The sequence below is a fragment of the Botryllus schlosseri genome, chromosome 16 (assembly GCF_051294905.1).
Source record: "Botryllus schlosseri isolate E-star chromosome 16, Bs_hap1, whole genome shotgun sequence".
In the NCBI taxonomy this organism is placed as follows: Eukaryota; Metazoa; Chordata; class Ascidiacea; order Stolidobranchia; family Styelidae; genus Botryllus; species Botryllus schlosseri.
Genome location: NC_137251.1, coordinates 20,401,769 through 20,421,384, shown reverse-complemented (window position 1 = coordinate 20,421,384; position 19,616 = coordinate 20,401,769). Strand labels below are relative to the sequence as shown.

Sequence of the window (19,616 nt, the reverse complement as noted above, 5' to 3'; positions counted from 1 at the left end):
GTTTACGGTACCATATTTTACATGGGTACATATTTTCACGGTTATTCGCAAAATGTTAACTATAAATTATTTCAATATAAGTAAGCTCTTATAACGCGTGCAGAAATTCAATTATCAACAACTGTTTACAGTACCATATGCTACATGGGTAGGCCTGCATGTATTTTCAGTTATTTGCAAAATGATAACAAAAAATTGCGTGAATGTAGGCCCCCCCCCTCATATACCGAAGTAATCTCGTACAACGCGTTCAGGATTTAATGATCAACAACTGTTTACGGTACCATATTCTTCATGTGTACATATATTTTCACGGTTATTCGCAAAATGATAACCAAAAATTGTGTAAATGTAGGAGGGCCCCACGTCATGAAATCTAAGTAAGCTCGTACAACGCGTGCGGGATTTGATGAACGTCAACTGTTTACGGTACCATATTCTACATGGGTACATATATTTTCACGGTTATTCGCAAAATGATAACCAAAAATTGCGTAAATGTAGGAGGGGTCCCCCTCATAAATCGAAGTAAGCTCGCACGCACAACGCATGCAGAAATTTGATGATCGACAACTGTTTACGGTTGGCCTACCATTCTACATGGGTAGGTCTGCATGTATTTTCACGGTTATTCGCAAAATGATAACCGAAAATCGCATAAATGTAGGAGGGCCATCCCTCATAAAATCAAAGTAAGCTCTTTTAACGCGCGCAGAAATTTGATGATCGACAACTGTTTACGGGACCATATTCTACATGGGTGCATTGATTTTCACGGTTATTCGAAAAATGATAACTAAAAAAATTAGAATTGTGATTGACCCCTTTTTACGGTACTGTACCGTCTTCTTTATGGATACAAGGATTTCCATGGTTATTTAAAAAATGGTAATAGTTGTAAAAAAGCGCATAAACCTGAGAAATAGTTGGTAAAAAGCGCGTAAACCGGAGAAATAGTAGGAAAAAAGCGCGTAAACCAAGGAGGGGGGGCCTCGAAAGCGCGTAAATCAACCAGGGGGGCCCTGGGCGACCGCCCACCTCGCCCACCCCAAAAGCCACCACTGGGCAGCAGCGTATGTGATCAGATCGCGAAGATTTCGGTAGCCTACGGGTAATTCGTAGCAGTACCGGTACTACTAAATTCCATTGCAATCATAATCAAATTCCGGGGTTTTCAAGGCGTCCAAGATCCGTCCGGAGTGCAGCCATAGTCAGGTTGATACGAAAAGTGTGTTGTAAGTAGCGAATACTAATTCGCTAATCCAAGACACAGCGCAAGCATGGCCGAAGGGCTAAGCCGAAGGATTCACTCGATGGCCGACGAGTCGGCCGACGTGGGTGTGCAATCTGTGAATGCGCAACAAAATTCTCTCGTTCGTCGGCCGAATCTCTCGAAAATGGGCCTATCGGCCGTGCATGGAAACGCAGTAATTGAGTGCCAACCTTGAGACTTGGCACAGCGTTCGATACTAAAATCAAGACATACCATGTAAAAGCTCATGACGGATCTAGCTAAGGAGCATCGTTAAAATCAATGGAGACCAATACCGGCTTTGCGTGAAATATGTTTGCGATAAATGACGAGTCAGCTCTCACTCGACTTAGGAAACGAAATTACCACTAACATAGTTCAGTGTCAAACTTGAAACTTGGTACATCGTTTGATACTAACATTAAGACTTACCGTACCAAATGTCATGACCGATCTCGGTACGGAACATCGTCAAAATCAATGGATACCAATACCGGCTTTTGAGTAAAATCTGTTTGCGATACATGACGGATCAGCACACACTCAACTTTGGAAACGGAATTACTACCCTAAACTTTGAGTAGAAACCCTGAAACTTGGGACAGTGTTGAATACCACCATCACGACATGACATACCAAGTTTCAAGAATTATCATGGTGTGAAACACCATCAAAATCGACCTATACCAGCAAAGGCCGACCAAACGCAAATGACGGTAACCGAGTTCAGATATAGATACGATTGTTACATCACACCTTAAGGGCAACTAGGCTATGTTGCCCCGGTTGCTCGGTCATTTTATGAATAGGAGAGAGTAAATCACTGTTTCTTTATTGTGCGCGGCTTTGAGAGAATAGACAGTGAAAGCTTGTTATGAGCGCTACCGGGGCATGCCCCGGTTGGCATTCGCAAAGCGAAAAAACGGAAGAGAATTCGATTTTCGCAGAGACTTCGCTATGCATGAGCATTTACAAGCGAAAGGACAAGAAGAATACGATTTTGGCTGGGATTTCGGTACATATATATTGTTGTGCGTCTATAAATGGTAAAGAATTCTTATTGAACAGAATTTTAGGTGGGGCAATGCCCCAGTTGCCCTATAGGACGAGCCGCCACTGGTCGCATCTAAGTCTGTCTTAGGCAGTGCAGTTCGCAAGCTACTAACAAGAGCTGTCCAGCGCGACAAGCTTTAGGCTACTGTCAAAGCTATGAAGCAATGAATGACTTACACGTGGGAATTGCTCACTATATATCCAAAGAATTTCAAAAATTTGCTCAAATGAAGTTGAAATCAGACTATACTCCGTTGAGCGCGGTTGCTAGAGTTTGTATTTTGCAAGCTTTCTTAAATATGGAATAAGTTTCATCTTCATTAATCGTCTTCTCATAATGGATGTGAAACACATGTTCAGACACGTACAATTTATACTGACTTTGTCAATTTCTCGCGCCACCCTGTACTGACTTCGTCAATTTCTCGCTCCCCCCCTGAGAGCCTCCCGCGCCCCCCAAGGGGGGCGCGCCCCACAGGTTGAGAACCCCTTGTCTAGAGAGTTAGTTGACCGCATAGCTGGTTAAAGTAGTCAAGAAAGCTACTCAAGTAAAAGTAGAAGTAGCGACGCAAAAAACTACTCAAGTACGAGTAGAAGTAGTCTTTTTAAAAGCAGCCTAAAACTACTTTAAGTAGAAGTAGAATTGACTGACTTTAAATCTACTCAAATAAGTAAGTAATTGTGAAAACGATCGAAATTCGTTCGCATAGATCGTCAAAAGCTGCATATTGAGCTATATGAAAGGTGCAGAGCTTGATTCATATTGATGCATCCCACGAGGTATAAATTTTCGACAGCATAAGCATTAGCCCGCATCATGGGATGCAAATGATAGCAGTGGTATGGGAATGCGGTACTATTCAGACATGGCGTAATCGCGATTAGTAATCGTAATCGATTACGACGATTACAGCATTTTCAAGTAATCGTAATCGCAATCGATTACATTCGAAAAGTATCCAAAGTAATCGTAATCGACTACTTCACATATCTAATCGATTTGTTTGTGAAAAAACGATTACTTTTTATTTGTACAATGAATATGACATAACCGAACATTTGTGAGCAAGGAAGAGATATTATACCAGGTTATTGATAGCGCAAACGGTTGATTTTCAAACGCCATTTCTCATTATTACGTCAGAAGTATTAGCTTTGCTCGTCCTGGCGTAAGAAGTATCCACAAGTAGTAAATATATATTCGATGTACATTGTTGCGTGATTATTAGAACAGTGTAAGCCATGCTGTATATCAGGTTATCAATACACTCCAGACGCCATTACCTCGCAGCAAGATAATAATCACCACTCTACCTAGTTTCGAATAGTAACTTATGTATTGATGTTTGGTTATGCTTAGTTAAACGTAGTTTAACCGTTGCTGCTTGGCGAGCAGAAGGCCTATCTATGTAGTATACGTATGTATTATACGTACACCGGACAAAGATTTGAAATTTTGTACTCGTCAAATAAAACATTACGATGGTTAAAATCAACAGCTGCTGATATAGGCCTACATCGTAATCGAGCCGTTCATTGCCGTTTCTCGTAACGGTTCTCGTACTTGAAACGGGCGCCAAGCGTTATTTCACAAAGTCTTCACTCGACATTTATACCTGTCGCCATAGCCATCCGCTTGTACACCATGTTAGCGTGGATTGTAGGTACAATCAGGACCAAAACAGCAATTCGTCCCGCACTCCAAACGTTGGTATTGGTAGGGTTCTAACCAAGTCACAATGTTCCGAGTCACAAATCAATCTCACTTTTATAGTTTTGACTCGAGTCAAGTCGAGTCATTTTCAATTCACCCCCGAGCCAAGTCCGAGTCCAAGTCAGCTAGTATAGAGTCAAGTCCGAGTCATAGTGTTTGACTCGAGTACGAGTCCAAGTCGTTATGTTCACAGATCAGTTTTCAGATCAATCCGGTTCAACCCACCCTTTTCAACTCTGCTCGAATGATATAGAATGGCTCGTGTTCATAATATAGTAGTTTTCATCATTTTTCGCAGTTTACGGCCCTATTTCCAAGTATCAGAACTGATAGACGAAATACAAATAATGTGGTAACTTTACTATTCTTCGAAGTTACATGGAATGTCTGTTTGTTTGTTTTGGGGTATTCATGGTGTTTGTCGACTACTATGGTCATTTACACCAGGCCGATATTCTTCTTATTTTCCGTAACTGCCGACTTATAGCACGGCCCACCTCTAGGCTTTTGTAAGACACCGCTGACGCGGATGAGGTGGCGAGGATGGAATGTCTGTCTTGGCCGTTCTGGTCTCAAGTCATATGACTTGGTTCGAGTCATGCAAAATGCCTCGAGTACAAGTTGAGTCAATACAAAATTGACTCGAGTCGAGTCAATTTACGCATTTGAAAAAATGACTCGAGTCAAGTCTAGTCACCAATAAATCGCGTCTCGAGTCGGAATCGAGTCGAGTCATGACTCGAGTCATTACAACCCTGGGTAATGGGGCCCAATAGGGTGGTCAGTTTTCAAGTTGATGACTGAATTTCGTCAATAATATTGGTAATTGCATTATATTGCTATTCATTCAGATTTACCGGTAGAGCTGGGGACACGTAATTCATAATTATAGCATCTGGTATGTTGTTATAATTACTTTATTGTATGTTGTTAATTCGTGACCTCTCGTCTTTTATATAATCAAAAGATCCTGTAGTCGGCCAAGCGTAGCAGACTAAAAGATAAACTTTCGTGAGACGCACACACAAATTATCATGTCTTCATTCCTCTGTGAGTGCCCAGGGTGGCATTTGCATTGTTGCGGCTCAGATTGGGAGGACCGGACTATTCGTCACGCCCACAGAGTGCGGCTACTGACATTGGACACATACCCAAAGTTTTGGCCAAGGTCATTCTTTGGTAGCACACTTTGTGGAGTTGCATGTTGGCCGAAATTGCATACGTCTTTTGGTGTGTCGTGGCCGGGCAATGACCGCCACCGAAATGCGTATTCCTATAAATTATGCATGCTATTGGGGAGTTTGGGGTGTGGCAGTTACGGACCTGGCAAGAATGCAAATCGCTGGGTGCTACGAATAGTCCTGTATAGAGTCGGGCAATGAGTGCATTATGACGTAACAAGCAAATAACGTATGATTCATAAGGAAAGTTGTTATCTCGTTAGACCTTTTTATCGCAAGCCTTATATTGTTTTCCAATATCTCTTCTGAAATTAGTTCTAAGAATCAAAACAAATGTAATCGTGAGTAATCGTGATTACTTTTGAAATGTAATCGTAATCGTAATCGACTACTTCCTGATTTTGCTGTAATCGTAATCGCGGGATTCGCAAGTAATCGTAATCGCAATCGATTACATTCGTGGAGTAATCACCCCATGTCTGGTACTATTATAATCATCTGTTACTCGAACACCCCGATTTAGAAAGTATCATGGCATGGAGCCCTTCCCCGTGTTATAAGGCCCGTAGTTTGGTGGAGAACAAGAAGAAGTGGTGTCGGATATGGTTGTTGTTGTTGTTGTTTATTAAAAGAAAAATTTGGCGCTTATCACCTGTTGGTCGTTTGCACCACGGTCAATAATTGCGTAATAAATTAAAAGCAGTCAATGATGGCGTACGTATCGGATAGACATAGTATTAAAAAAAATAACATTTCAGCGAAACGAAAGAATATCAAGGCGAGAAAAGGGAAATTTTGGAGCGGTGGAAAATAACACATTCACGGCTATTCACAAATTACGGTTGCAGGATAACACAAATTCAATTGTAAAGGGATGATTTGATCCTCTATTACAGCGTTCGGGAACCTATGGCTCGCGAGCCATATATGGCTCTTTTGGGTATAAGATATGGCTCTTTGCCAAATATTTATTTTTTTACTGAATTGATCAATATTGAAGCAACTTGTTAGTAAATTTTTATCAAGACCAGAATAATTATTCTCGTGACTGTATAAACATGACTTTGAGTGGTAAAGACGGTGCCGTCTTCAGGGTTAGGGTATCGGACTCCCCTTTTCAAAATCCCAAAATTTAAGCTACTGTCGCGCCGGCGACCACTATCACTCGCGCATTCGATGTACCCGACTCGAAATCTTGGATTGAAAGATACGTTGATTGATCAAAGTAGGCTACGCAGCTATAAAATAAATACGCACTGTATTCCTGATCTACGGCGCGAAATGAAGTGCCGAGAAGTGACATTCACAATTACAAACTCGAAATACAAACAACGCCATAGCTATCTACGTTATTGATTGCTAAATCACTTTGTAGTACCGGCGATAGAATGTAGGCTTGTAGCGCAAGGTTATATGTTCCCGGTGAATACTTTGAGAATTGAGAAGTCGATCAGTATTTGGATTTTCGGAATCAGAGCAACTGTTATATTCAATTAAAATCAGTTAATATAAATTCTAAGCTATTTACGATGAATTGAGGTATCAATGGTGAAGCTTAGCCCGTCTGTGCCATACTTATCGGTATTTTCGAATAATAAATAAGCAAATCGCCTGAATTTGGGAGTAAAATGTTAAAAATTCAGTCATTCATGAACATCGATAGAAAATACCAACAGACAATTTCCGTTCACTCATCCTGGCGACAGGTGACGAACTGCCCCACTTGCCTCCCCTGTCCCCACATCACTGATGTATCACACGTACATCTAACATTGGGTATATACTGCTGTAGTGATCATGTTTGGCTCCACTCACGCATGTGATCATGGGTTCTCGCATTTCAAAGGAGCATCACGACGAAGCTACGTTCTCGTAACTAAAGTTTCGCATGCTCGAATAATGTTACCAACATGATTGGTACGAGTTTTTACAGAGAAAATGAGGCGCACGCGACGAATCCCATTTGGTGAGTTTGCAAAAGTGCTACCATGATGTCACGAATTTTAAATTGTGACGTAACAATTGATTGACATGTATGGTTCTTTGAAAGTTAAAATGGAAAATATTGGGCCAATATGGCTCTTCGGACGAAAAAGGTTCCCGACCCCTGCTCTATTAGGATAATTTCAAGGTGGAAATCAGCATTCAGCTCAGCACATTTGGGAATGAGGAAAGTACGATGGAAATCATATTTTGAGCAGTGGTTTAAAAAATGTTCAGTGGTTTCCGGATAGCGACAGAGAGAGCAAAGTGGAGATTCCACTGAACCTATTCTAGACAAATGGCTATACAGACGTGTCGGATATGGTGTTAACACTTTGCGCGATTAGTAAACGGTAATAAACAAATACGACTGATCGTAAAAATGCCATATAGTGTAGTTTCATTGTCGGAAAATAGCGGCATTACTACAGCTTTTATACTTCAGCATGTATGATCTCCGGACAAAAGACCTGAATCTAATTAGAACTCAAACTATGATACTGGGAATTGAAAGAGAAATATAAATACTACTTCTAAAAAGCGGAAAATATATTTCATGTCTTTTGTCTAGAAAGTTCCAACAGTGGTCTGCTAAAACATGTGTGAAGATGAGAAAAAGTCAGTGTCCACTTTCCCAGATTAGCGACCGTCATGGGCTGCTAGCTTACGATATGATAGGTAAGTGCTATATTGCGAAATGGTAGTTTCAAACGCTATGATGGGCCATATTTACTGTGATGAAATATTTCTTATGGGCGACAATGCGATGTGAACTGAACCGCGTAATTCACTACCGAAATTATATTCACCAATACGTTCGTGAAATCATATTAGTCTACTGTGCGCGAAGCGCAACGAAAATTTTATGAATATTAAATGTTGATACTCCGTGAAAACAGCCCCACAATTCCTCAGTCTATCTTTCTGATTGGAGGATTAAACTACTTCTACTTGACAAACTGAAAATAGCGAATAGTTAGTAAGTAGATCACAAAATATTACAAAGTAGAAGTAGAAGTAGCGGGAAATTAGATCTAATTGAGTAAATACCTAAGTAGCGGAAAATTACTTGAGTACTTCAAAAAAGTAGAAGTACTTCGTTACTGACCACCTCTGGTTGACCGACAACAAACTGAGATTGGTAGTTTGTACAAGTCTGCAAGCGACCCCCTCGTATTTCAAAGTGATAAAATCATGTACGAAGCAATGTGATTAAAGTGGCTATAGAATGAATCAAAAAGCTCACCTGGTATGCTTGCAATGACCATGGTAAATCCGATGACCAATAAGCTTATTACGCTAATCATTGTGTCTGAAAACAATAATGATTAGTTAAAATATCGTCTAGTAATAACAAACTATGACAGATATATTTGGTAACAAGATAAAACTGTAGATGCGGTCCAATGTTTTCATTCGCGATCCATAATATAAACTACAATATATTACAACAAAGCATTTCGAGCTAATTACAGTCAATCGTCAGCAAATGACGAATTTTGAAAATAATAGCATAAATGAAATTAAAATATTATCCCATATCACATTCCCGGAGACAATAGTATATAAAATGTACTGGCTCATTACTACCTGGCGATATTCCTAAATACAATAATTGAAGTACGGAATGCTAATTTGGTATATTCGGCGACTAGTGATAATCTACAAGTGCCAAGTGTCTTCCCTGAGGTCGAATTTAGCAGCACTTGATTGCCGAAGTACACAATATCCTCGGGAAGACACCAACGCCCGTCCTAATACATCAGTACGTGTGTCTCGTCTCAAAACACCGGAAATGGGAGGAATATGGCGTGGCGTAAATATTCCTCGAATAGCAATGCCAATTAACGTCATCACTAAACTAAAGTGTACCTGAAATATATAGCCTCAAATTCCGTAGAATCTCTAGAATATTCATTGCGATACCGAACGATATAACAGTGATTCGAGTACTGGAATCTGATCCGAGTATCAATTCTAATCATTCGCGCTCAGAAGTGAGATAAGATTTACTGATCCGAGTACCGAACTGAGCACTGAAATTATACTCTCCCAGCCACTCAGAATTAATTTAACAACTAGAATTATAGTTTCTATACTGTTTTAATGCGGACGGCTGTAAACTTCGATTCGTATCTCAGCACTAGAAACATGTAGTACAAAGCTACGCTCGTTAGTTTAAATGACATATATGTGTAGTCGTAATCAACCCACAACATTGTTACATAGTAACATGAAATATATAGTGTCGGACATATACCATAATATCTTTAATGTGAGGTAAAACTGGCATAGTATTTTTGAGTTCGCAGAAACAACATAAAGCGTGGATATTTGTACTTTCCATGCCATTCATAATGTTATGAAGTTATAATGATAGATATTCGCATACACTCAATTTATGATTGAATCACTTATGTACTCATACTTTTTCCCAGTCCTAATTGTAGATTCCTGTCACTCATTGCATAACGGAGAGCACAATATAACATGATTCTTTCGCTGTAAACAATGCGTTTTCGTGGACCCAACACTAACCCTGGATTCCAATAAAATACAATCAACAAAGGATTATAATATAATGATGGGACATTTCGCTCGTCAAGAGTGACATCGTTCTTGTTACAGTAGGCGAGCCCTTAATAATGACGACTAATCCGGTAATGTGTCTCGTAGACAGGGGCCAGATAGGAAAGCGAGAATCCGATTTATGCTGCCATTAGCCTTGTCAGTTCACATGAAGTCATATGCTCGTGTTCACACAGGATTCACACAGTGTCTGACAGTTTTCAAAGCAATACTAGGTACTTTTCAGACGTGTGACTTTGTTTAGTGGACAGCAGTTTTGTAATATGTTTACATCGCATTAATGGGCGAAATTGCCATAACAACCCGATGTATTAGTTTCTGTATCACAGTAACTGAATATATTTTCATAAATTACACCAATTTGTACTGTCACTAGAACATTTTGCGTTATGGTGGCGACGACGCATCTTGCAATTTTGAAAGTAGCCACCTCCGATAAACTGCTAGTAGAATGTAACATCTCCACCAAGTCAACCTTGTTACACTATTTACTTGAGTAATTTTCCTATCTTTATTTTCTACTCTCATAGGAAGAAGTTTGGACGCGTTTTACAAATGCCCACTTGTCAATATTGCGCATAAACTTACGGCGATAATTCTACATCTATCTACTTTATAGTGTTCAACTTATAGTTCAAACTCTACTTTTATTTCTACTTGTGTAGGAATTTACGACATTACCTAGACTTGTACTTGAGCAACGACGATGAATACTCTACCCGGCTCTGGTACCCGCCCACTTTAGACCTTGGAATGCCTGATTACCTGACCACTAGTTTTTTCTGCTTAAGACCAGTAGTTCCTGTGGCGAGATATCGTAGTGGTATGTTTCACTGCTACATCACCAAAGGGTTGGGCCTTCGCAAAAATTTTTCAAACTTCGTAGGTCAATAATATTGTTACTTGAGTGTCTTACGGGTCTGCTGTATATCGCTGGGCTCAGCTTGCAAGGACAGGACTATTCGGCGTCTGGACATATCGATATCGCAAGCTTCGGCCAACTAGCGTGAATCATTTCGTGCCCAGGTTTCATCGTAGGTCTTTCTGCGAGCGCAAACGCAAGGTCGCATGTTTGTTGGACGACACTTTCTCTCGTAATTGCAAATATAGTTAGACTCAATGTGGTACATTAGGCGTTTTATTTTTATTTTAGGGAGGGGGTAGCAATATCAAAAGCAAGAAATTGAGTGACAACATATTTCGTCAAGCGTGAACAAAATTTATACTTTAGATAAATATACCTCAAAATATTCTACGTTATTGTAATGTACGCAGATCCACCAAAAATGTGACTAGCCCATTGATCTGCCAATGCGTCGGAGCTAATATTTTAGTCATCAACGTCCCAAGTGTTGCGGCCAGACTAATTAGTCACAATCTGGGCAATCCATTTTGGATAATATAACTAATTTTTAAAATTACCTCGCGGGTTGGCCGCTCCTGATTTAACGTCTTGAAATTTATGCATAAAGATACTGGGAAATCTCCTAACCGGCTACAGTTGCTACATACAGCCTGCATGATTGTGATTAATATCTCACACATCATTTATACACCCATCCCTCATCCACATTAATGATTATTACCGGAAGGAGAAAGAAACTACTCTCCTGTCACAGAATAGGCGTAAGTCACATAACATATTGGATAGTCTCATTAGCGAAACAATCGATACAGGTATTTACTAGAGCTGGGAATGGGCTGGAGCCGGATTTTCTCAATTTTGGCCGGAGCCGGATCAGTACTTTTTCTGACATGTCAGTAGTCGGATCGGAGCCGGATCAGAACTTTTCACTAAGAAGAGAACAGTCTTACCCTCTTCGACCTCCGAATAAGTTAAACGCTCATGGAAATAAACCACATGCTAAGTCCAAGTTCGCAAAATTACTTCACGTAGGGTTGGACTTGATCTTTGACTTTTAAATTCCTGTTTGCAGTGTTTCTATCAATATTCAATACAATTCTGGGAGTAGATAACCAGAGCTGTAAAAAAACAGGATCGGAGTAGGACCAGAGAATTTGTCGATCCGCCCAGCACTAGTATTTACCAAGATACAAGACCAATGGGTTGCGGGTTCGAGTCCGACCGAGGTCGACTCCACAATTCCTACCTAACTGTTGGAGGTTTATCTAGGCTCCTCCTCGCCACGTGATCCGCTTCAGCAATGTTTTATAAAAAGCTTGGAAGTGGGCCGTGCTAGAAGTCGGTAAATACCGAATCAAAAATAAAGAATATCGGCCTGGTGTAAAATGACCAATATAGCCGAAACAACATGAATATCAAAACAAACAAAGCCTAGAATCTCATTATTTTTATCAATATGGGGATTTTGCATGGGGAAGTACTAAAATAGGATTTGCCGATAGTAGGAGGCTACTATTGGAATTTTCTATAGTATAGTCCATTTATCAGAAAACTATGTCTGGTTAAGAAAGTTTTGAGGTGCCAAATTTCTGATATTTCGAAAATTCATTTTCACTTCACGAGGCAACGTCTCCTCCCTCGCTCTCGATCTCGTTGTCGTTCATATCGATTTACTTGACTTTGTTGGAATTCAACGCGTTGAATACCATGTTAAATTTCATTCATTTCCGTCTTCAAATTCATTGAAAGCTCACTCGACACACGTTTGCAGACAGTTTTCCCATTAGCAAAGAAAAGTTTACCAACCTACAGAAGAGGAAAATCTTTTTTATTGCCGCACAGATATCTTTGACATCACGAATAACATATACCAATATTCGAGACTAATATAACTTGATCATCAATTATTAAAAGTACGCAACCATATATTAGATGGCAGCAAACAATGAAATGGAATAATTAATGGCTCTCTGCCAATGTACACAGAATGATATTGTATACCGAATTAAGGAGCATTACCATGGCAGATTTACGGCGTCTACTAGACATTCATAAAATGTGTCAGATGTGCTGGTTGTCCTTTAAGCTGAGTGAATATCCAATCTTTCATCCGCGCTATCATTCCGACTGTACAATAGTGAAATACCACCAACTGATGAATACGAAATCTCAGGTAAGTAGATATATCAACATCGTGACAAAAACAATAATCACATATCGATTCATTTAGTTTTAGAATGATCCCTTGCATAAACTAGTCAAGTTGCTAAGAGAGACGTCACTGGGTATCTAAGCTATGCCATTTCGCTTTGAACTGTCTCTTTTAGTCGCCGCTTTCCTTTAGCGTCGATGTCCCAATCATACAATTGCAGATTTTCTAAGCCATGTGTAATCAAGTCGCATATAACTGATATGTCATCGCCAGTTGCAGTTGAGTGAGACTTTTAGATATTAAGAAACGGGATTTGAAGCAATTACAATGAGAATGGTCATACTATGGATCAGCGGTGTCCAACCTTTTTTCAACTTGATATAAATTTGCAAGAACTTGTCATTCGTAAAATCATGCGACACCAAAAAAGTCATACACTCGTATCCAACACTTTTACTATAACCCGCATAGACTGTATAAGCTCACTTTCATGAGTTTCAGGTTCTACTCGAAAAAATCAAATGAAGCAAATCGGCTAATGTACAATACGCTTGATTTTAATGTCGCGGGATCTGTCAAGTTATATGTCATTACTAGGGCGATTTTTTTTTGACAGGTCAAAAAAAGTCAAAATAAGGTCAAAATTTTAGCGTTAGGTCAATAAAAGTCAAAATTGTTTACAAATACTAAATAATTTGAAACCTGCATTTCATTTGTATCGTAGATTTTGCACAATCGGTGAACTTATCGTTTGACATTTTACAGCTTGTAACCTACTTTATAGGCCTACCGTTGCAGACAGCGCATTGTCTGCTCATTGTGAATCATAAACACTGTCAAATGAAACAAATAGGTTGACACGGTGTTACGCTCAACGTACCGCAATATCCTAAGTGAAGCAAGACTGCATGGCTCTTTACATCTTTATGAAAATTGAAATGTACACCATTGTCAGAATGAAGCAACACGGTGTGTCACCAGCAGTGTACGCTCGCACAACTTCAGTGTTGTCAGCCAACAGCTGCCACAGTTGAACGTTCTTTCTTCATTCTTCTTGTTGTTTGTATATTCATGGTGTTTGTCGACTACAATGGTCATTTACACCAGGCCGATACACTTTTTACCCGAGAATCAGTGATATCTAGAACTAGATATCTAGATATACCGCCGAGAATGTGGAAAAGTATCTTTCGTTGTACTACAACAAATTTTAATTATTTTCACCATAGTACGTCATGTACTGAAATTCATCATAGGGCCAGATTTTGTTAAAACAATATTTTGTCATGTAAAAATTTGTCAGTTTTTGAGTCAAAAAAGTTTTTTCAGGGAAAACTACTTCGTAAGGACAGACAGTTCAAACCAGAAATGAGTATAAGTAGTACGATTCTAACACTTTTTTGGGAAAACACCTACCCTGCATACCCTACCCTGCATACCCTAAAACCCTGCATACGTTAGGTCAAAATTTGGTCAAAATTTAGTTTTTTAAGGTCAAAAAATGTCAAAATTTAGATTTTTTAGGTCAAAATCTTTCATTTTTTAGGTCAAAAAAAATCGCCCTAGTGATTGCGGTTTGCACAGGAGGGGGCAGACCTAAAGTGGCTTATGCTTTTAGTATGTGATCTCAAATTAAACATGAAATTGTGACAATAAATCGGCAGCAACCATTTCAACGAGAAAGTCACTGTATATATTAAAGCTGAAGGTAAAAATTCCGAAAAGTCTGTTACTTTCCACGTTCCACTCTACGATGTCAACTTCATCAGTCATTGCTTCATAAGTATATGCGAAATTACTGACTCGCATATCTTTCTCGATGCGTTCAAGCAGCGAATTTGCGATAGTTGCTAGCCGATACTATAAGTAAAGTGTGTCTACCTCGGTATTTTAGTTATGGTCATCAGGCGCACTGTTTCGCCTCTGATCAAACTACAACTAGCCAAACACACGCCTGGCTTAACGTTGCGTACTGTAACGTCCCCGATACAGATTACTTACAGTAACGTTGTCGTATTATAAGGTTTAAAATAATACCCTTCGCGATTACAATTAGCTAGTGCAAACTGTTGTATATATCCACATAACGCATGGGACCCGAAAGTACCAATTGACACTAACCTTTCGCGGATTTAGACGACGTACTGAATGTACTGTAAATTGTAGACAACATTGCCAGAATGAAGTCACACGGTGCGTCACCAGCAGTGAACGCGCAACTTCAGCGTTGTCAGCCAACAACTGCTGCTGTTGAACGTTCTTTCTTCATTCTTGTCAAGCTACTTAGCAAGGACACACTTTCCAACCGAGAATGTAGGAAAGTATCCTTCGTTGTACTACAACAAATGTTATATATTTCTACCATAATGTTTGATATAACTACGGAATTCTTTATGGGTCCAGATTTCGTTAAAATAGAGTGTTTTAATGTAAAAAGTTGCCAGTTTTGAAGTCAGAAAAGTTTTTTCAGGCCAAACTAGACAGTTCCAACCAGAAATGAAGTCAAGTAGTACAATTTTAACATTAAGTGGGAATACGCCTAATTTACATACATAAGGTCATAACTCGGTCTAAGTTAAGTTTTTTAAGGTAAAAAATGTCAGAACCCTAATTTACGCTGTAAATTCTGAAGTGTTGCTCAACCCGGAAAATTGAACACGAAACGTGATCCAAAAATTGAACGCCTAGAAGTGTTTTGAAGTGTTTAAATTAAAAGTGTTTACCTAAAAAGTGTTCAGTCTCAAAGTAGCTGGTTGACTAGTCACCGGAACGCAGGGCTCAAAATGAAATCAGATTTTATTGATTCATGAATAGATGACGCTTATAATACCCAACCTGGGTGATGTAATACGTGCAAACATTGAAATTTCCAATAGCTGCTGTGACAGGGTTTCATAAATTCAGATCAGCAGTTGAAACCGTTTCCGGAATAGTCCATGAAATCACGAACATCACAAATGATCAAGAGCAAACTCACTACAAATATCATGTAACTCGTTCAATCATGAAAATGAATGCATAGGGAAGTAGCGATAGTGATAACAAAATATCATTTAGTATCTTCAACTTTTGTGACAATGGCATGGAATCAAATTCATTGGTTACGTCCGTTAACGGAAAACATGATCAACACAAATCATTAAAACATATTTATAATTGATCAAATTATGGCTTGTAAATTTCTAATTTTATTGTAAAAAAACAAACAATGAATATATCAGTTTCACTACCACTACCACGATAAACAAGTAACAAAGTATTTTTTTACTCTTAATGAAATTGGGCCCACTAACCAGGCATCAAAAATATTCTTGGGCTTGCATTACAAGGATTTATATCAGGTTAATGCCAATCACTTTTGTTTAAATAACAAAGAAATCGTTTCTTTGAGTCCATACAAATTTTGCAGATTTACAGAATAGATTTTGTTGTTATTTGCCAGTCTGCTGCAAAATATGAAATCTGAAAGTCATTAGGGCACTGGTTCTTGATATATTTGGACACGCCCCGTTATGATAGCGAAACAATTTCACACACCCCTTATCGTCGTATCATGAAATTAAAAAAAGCAACCAGAACGCTAGAAATCCCAACTGATAGTTGGATGGGAGTGACGGTAATAGTTGTTGAGAGAATATTCAAATATTAAATTCTGACCATACACAGAGAAATAAGTAGAAGCTGCCATGTGCGAAAAAGATTTTAGTTGACAGCGGGTTCACGCCCCTTCAAATGCTTTCTCCTGTTTGAGAACCACTCCTTCAGGGTATGACAATCCAATGCATAGTAGCTCAAAACGCCAACAATGTTTCTGAATACTTCATTTTCACTGAAGCAGTTTTATATTCTGGGCATCAGCTGCAATCCAGGATCGGTCAATCTCTGATTCGTGGCGTGCCATGGTGTTTGCTTCTTTTCTACTGGTCGACTCCAAGTTGTGCTCCTTAAAAATGTGATTAAATTCCAAAGTTTTGAATATGTCAATGAAAATTCTAAATTTTATGCAGAAATAAATATAACTATTTCACACATGCAGGTTACACAAGCGCAGGAAAGGCGCTCGGGTACATGTGAAATCCTATCACTGAGAAGGACTAAAATTCGCATAACGACTAATAAAAATATCTTGAATTAGGTCTGCGCTTTCTTCAATTCGGCCATTTTGACATTTACATTGACATTCAGACGCACAGGCCACAGTGAGAATGCAGAACTGTAACTCAGAATGAAATTTATAGCAGAACATCTATGTACGTCTACGAACAGTCTATGTAAATTTGTATGGTCAACAAAACAGAAAGATTACGATACCTGTTTCAATAAGACATGCGCTTGGGTCTTGGATTGTATTAGCTTGTCTCTCAATTTGGCTTGGAGAAGAAGACAGTTGACTTCATCAACCTCGTTTTGCTGAAAATGTAATTGATTACAAACAATATCCGAAAATAAATATAATAGAATCGTTATTCCTATGGGTTTGGATTTCCATTACAATAATTGACCAGACAAAGGACACATTGATTGTCTTTAGTACAAAAAACTTTGTGACATCTTATCGAAGGTGTTGAATACTTATCCTTCATTGCGGTAATTGTAATTGTTCTCAATCTTTCAAAATACTTCCTTCCTGATTAAATTTAATAACGAAATTATTTGGAATTAGCACGACATGGGAAATGATCTCAATTTGATGTTCCAAGTATAGTTCAGTAAGCAGTAGTTTAAATACAAGTTACCCCAGCTCTTTACATTCAAGAACACCTCTGTTCAATGTACACAGATCAACCCTCTCTTCAGCTCATATCGCATATATAGATAGTTATTAAGAAAATTAGGACTGCAAAAACCAGCACAATACATGATCAATGGTGATATATGAAATGAATAAATAGACTTACATGATCACATGTTTCCATGGTTTCTTGAGGCAAAAGTATTATCGCAAAAGATGACTGCACCGGCACAAAATCCGTTCAGATGACTCCTCACGTTACTATCAACATTGTCTGTTAGCACAGGCACGGTAGAACCAGGGGGTCTCTTCGAAGAGTCGACACCAGTTGGATGAATTTGAAGATCAATCCAAGACTATTGAAAAGAAATATTTGTAGCCAAAATTTGCAATACAAATGAACTGCTCAGTAATCACGCAGATATCATACTGGATACAGTTTTTTTTTCTGCAATAAGTTGTGCGTGACAGAAGGGTGTATTTCATAGAATAATTGAGTAATGGAATGGAAAGTTGCACATGACGTTACCACCAATTTTACTCTGGCACAGTTAGTATACTTCCTGGATTGTTAACAATTTTTGTGAAATTTTACCAGCAAACATTCATAAAAATCTTTATCACAAAGATAACCGAATGCAGTAGAATCAAATTCATTATCTGAGGATATACCAGTTTACTTACGAAATACCGCGATGCTTACCAGTATTTTAAACAACAAATGCATTTCAAGAAGGTGCCAATTGCAATACATACTACCTGCACATTAGGGCATTTTTCATATTCTTTCCATCAGCCGCAACCCAGGCTTGATGAGTCCCTGATTCGTGGCGTGCCATGGCGGATCTTTTTTTTACTGGTCAAATCCAAATGCTGCTCCTAGAAAATACGAAACATTACAAAGGAAAATTGTAAATTTGATGCAGAAGTAAATATAAATATTTCACACAGATAGGTTACAGAAGCGCAGGAGAGGTGCTCAGCCCCCCAGGTTGAGAACCACTGACCTAGCCCATTATAGTTCAGTAAGCAATAGTTAAAGTACAAGATACACGAACTCATTACGTTCAACTACATCTCTGTTCAGTGTTCAGTGTACACAGTTCAGGGTACACTGTACTGTACAGTGTACACAGATGAAGCCTTTCTCAGCTCATATCGAATAGCTCGTAAGCTACTCTGCGAGATAGTTCGTGAGAAAAGTAGGACTGCAAAAACCAGCAAATTACATAATCAATGGTGATATATAAAATGAAAAAAAAGGCTTACATAATCACATGTATCCATGGGCTCTTGAGACAAAGGTCTGTATCACATAAGATGACTGTGCCGGCACAAACCCGTTACGAACGACTCCTCACGTCACTGTCAACATTGTCTGATAGCGCAGGCACGGTAGACCCAGGGGGCTCTTTTTAAAGTGGACATCAGTTGCACGAATTTGAGGATCAATCCAAGACTATTGAAAAGAAATATTTGTTGCCAAAATTTGCAATACAAATGAACTGCTCAGTAATCACGCAGATATCATACTGGATACAGTTTTTTTTTCTGCAATAAGTTGTGCGTGACAGAAGGGTGTATTTCATAGAATAATTGAGTAATGGAATGGAGAGTTGCACATGACGTTACCACCAATTTTACTCTGGCACAGTTAGTATACTTCCTGGATTGTAAACAATTTTTGTGAAATTTTACCAGCAAACATTCATAAAAATCTTTATCACAAAGATAACCGATTGCAACAGAATCAAATTCATTCTCTAAGGATATACCAGTTCACTTACAAAACACCGTGATGCTTACCAGTATTCCATACAGCAAATGCATTTCAAAAAGGTGCCAAGTTCAATACATACTACCTGCAAAATAGAGTTTAGTTCAGTTACCGTATCACAATTAACTCAGAAAAGTCAAATTTGGGGATTGGGCAAAACAAATACTACCCCTTGTGATCCATGGTTTGTTGAAAAGATTGTTTGTTTGGCTGTGATATTATTGGGGCGATTTTTTGGACCTAAAAAGGTAAGATTTTGACTAAAAAATTCAAATTCACACATATTTTGATGATGAAAACCTTAATTTTGACCCCATG

At 38.8% G+C, this 19,616-nt stretch overlaps 2 long non-coding RNA genes across 2 annotated transcripts in view; one reads left to right on the top strand and one right to left on the bottom strand.

The window, feature by feature from the left end:
• Positions 1-19,616, top strand: part of LOC145459406 (uncharacterized) — a 261,295-nt gene that overhangs the window by 230,088 nt on the left and 11,591 nt on the right. The window lies entirely within an intron of this gene.
• LOC145459186 (uncharacterized) lies at positions 17,695-18,953 on the bottom strand. The gene is made up of 3 exons (XR_013921299.1): positions 18,791-18,953; positions 18,281-18,400; positions 17,695-17,877 (listed from the first exon to the last, which is right to left on the bottom strand). It is a non-coding gene; the product is annotated as an uncharacterized LOC145459186 (long non-coding RNA).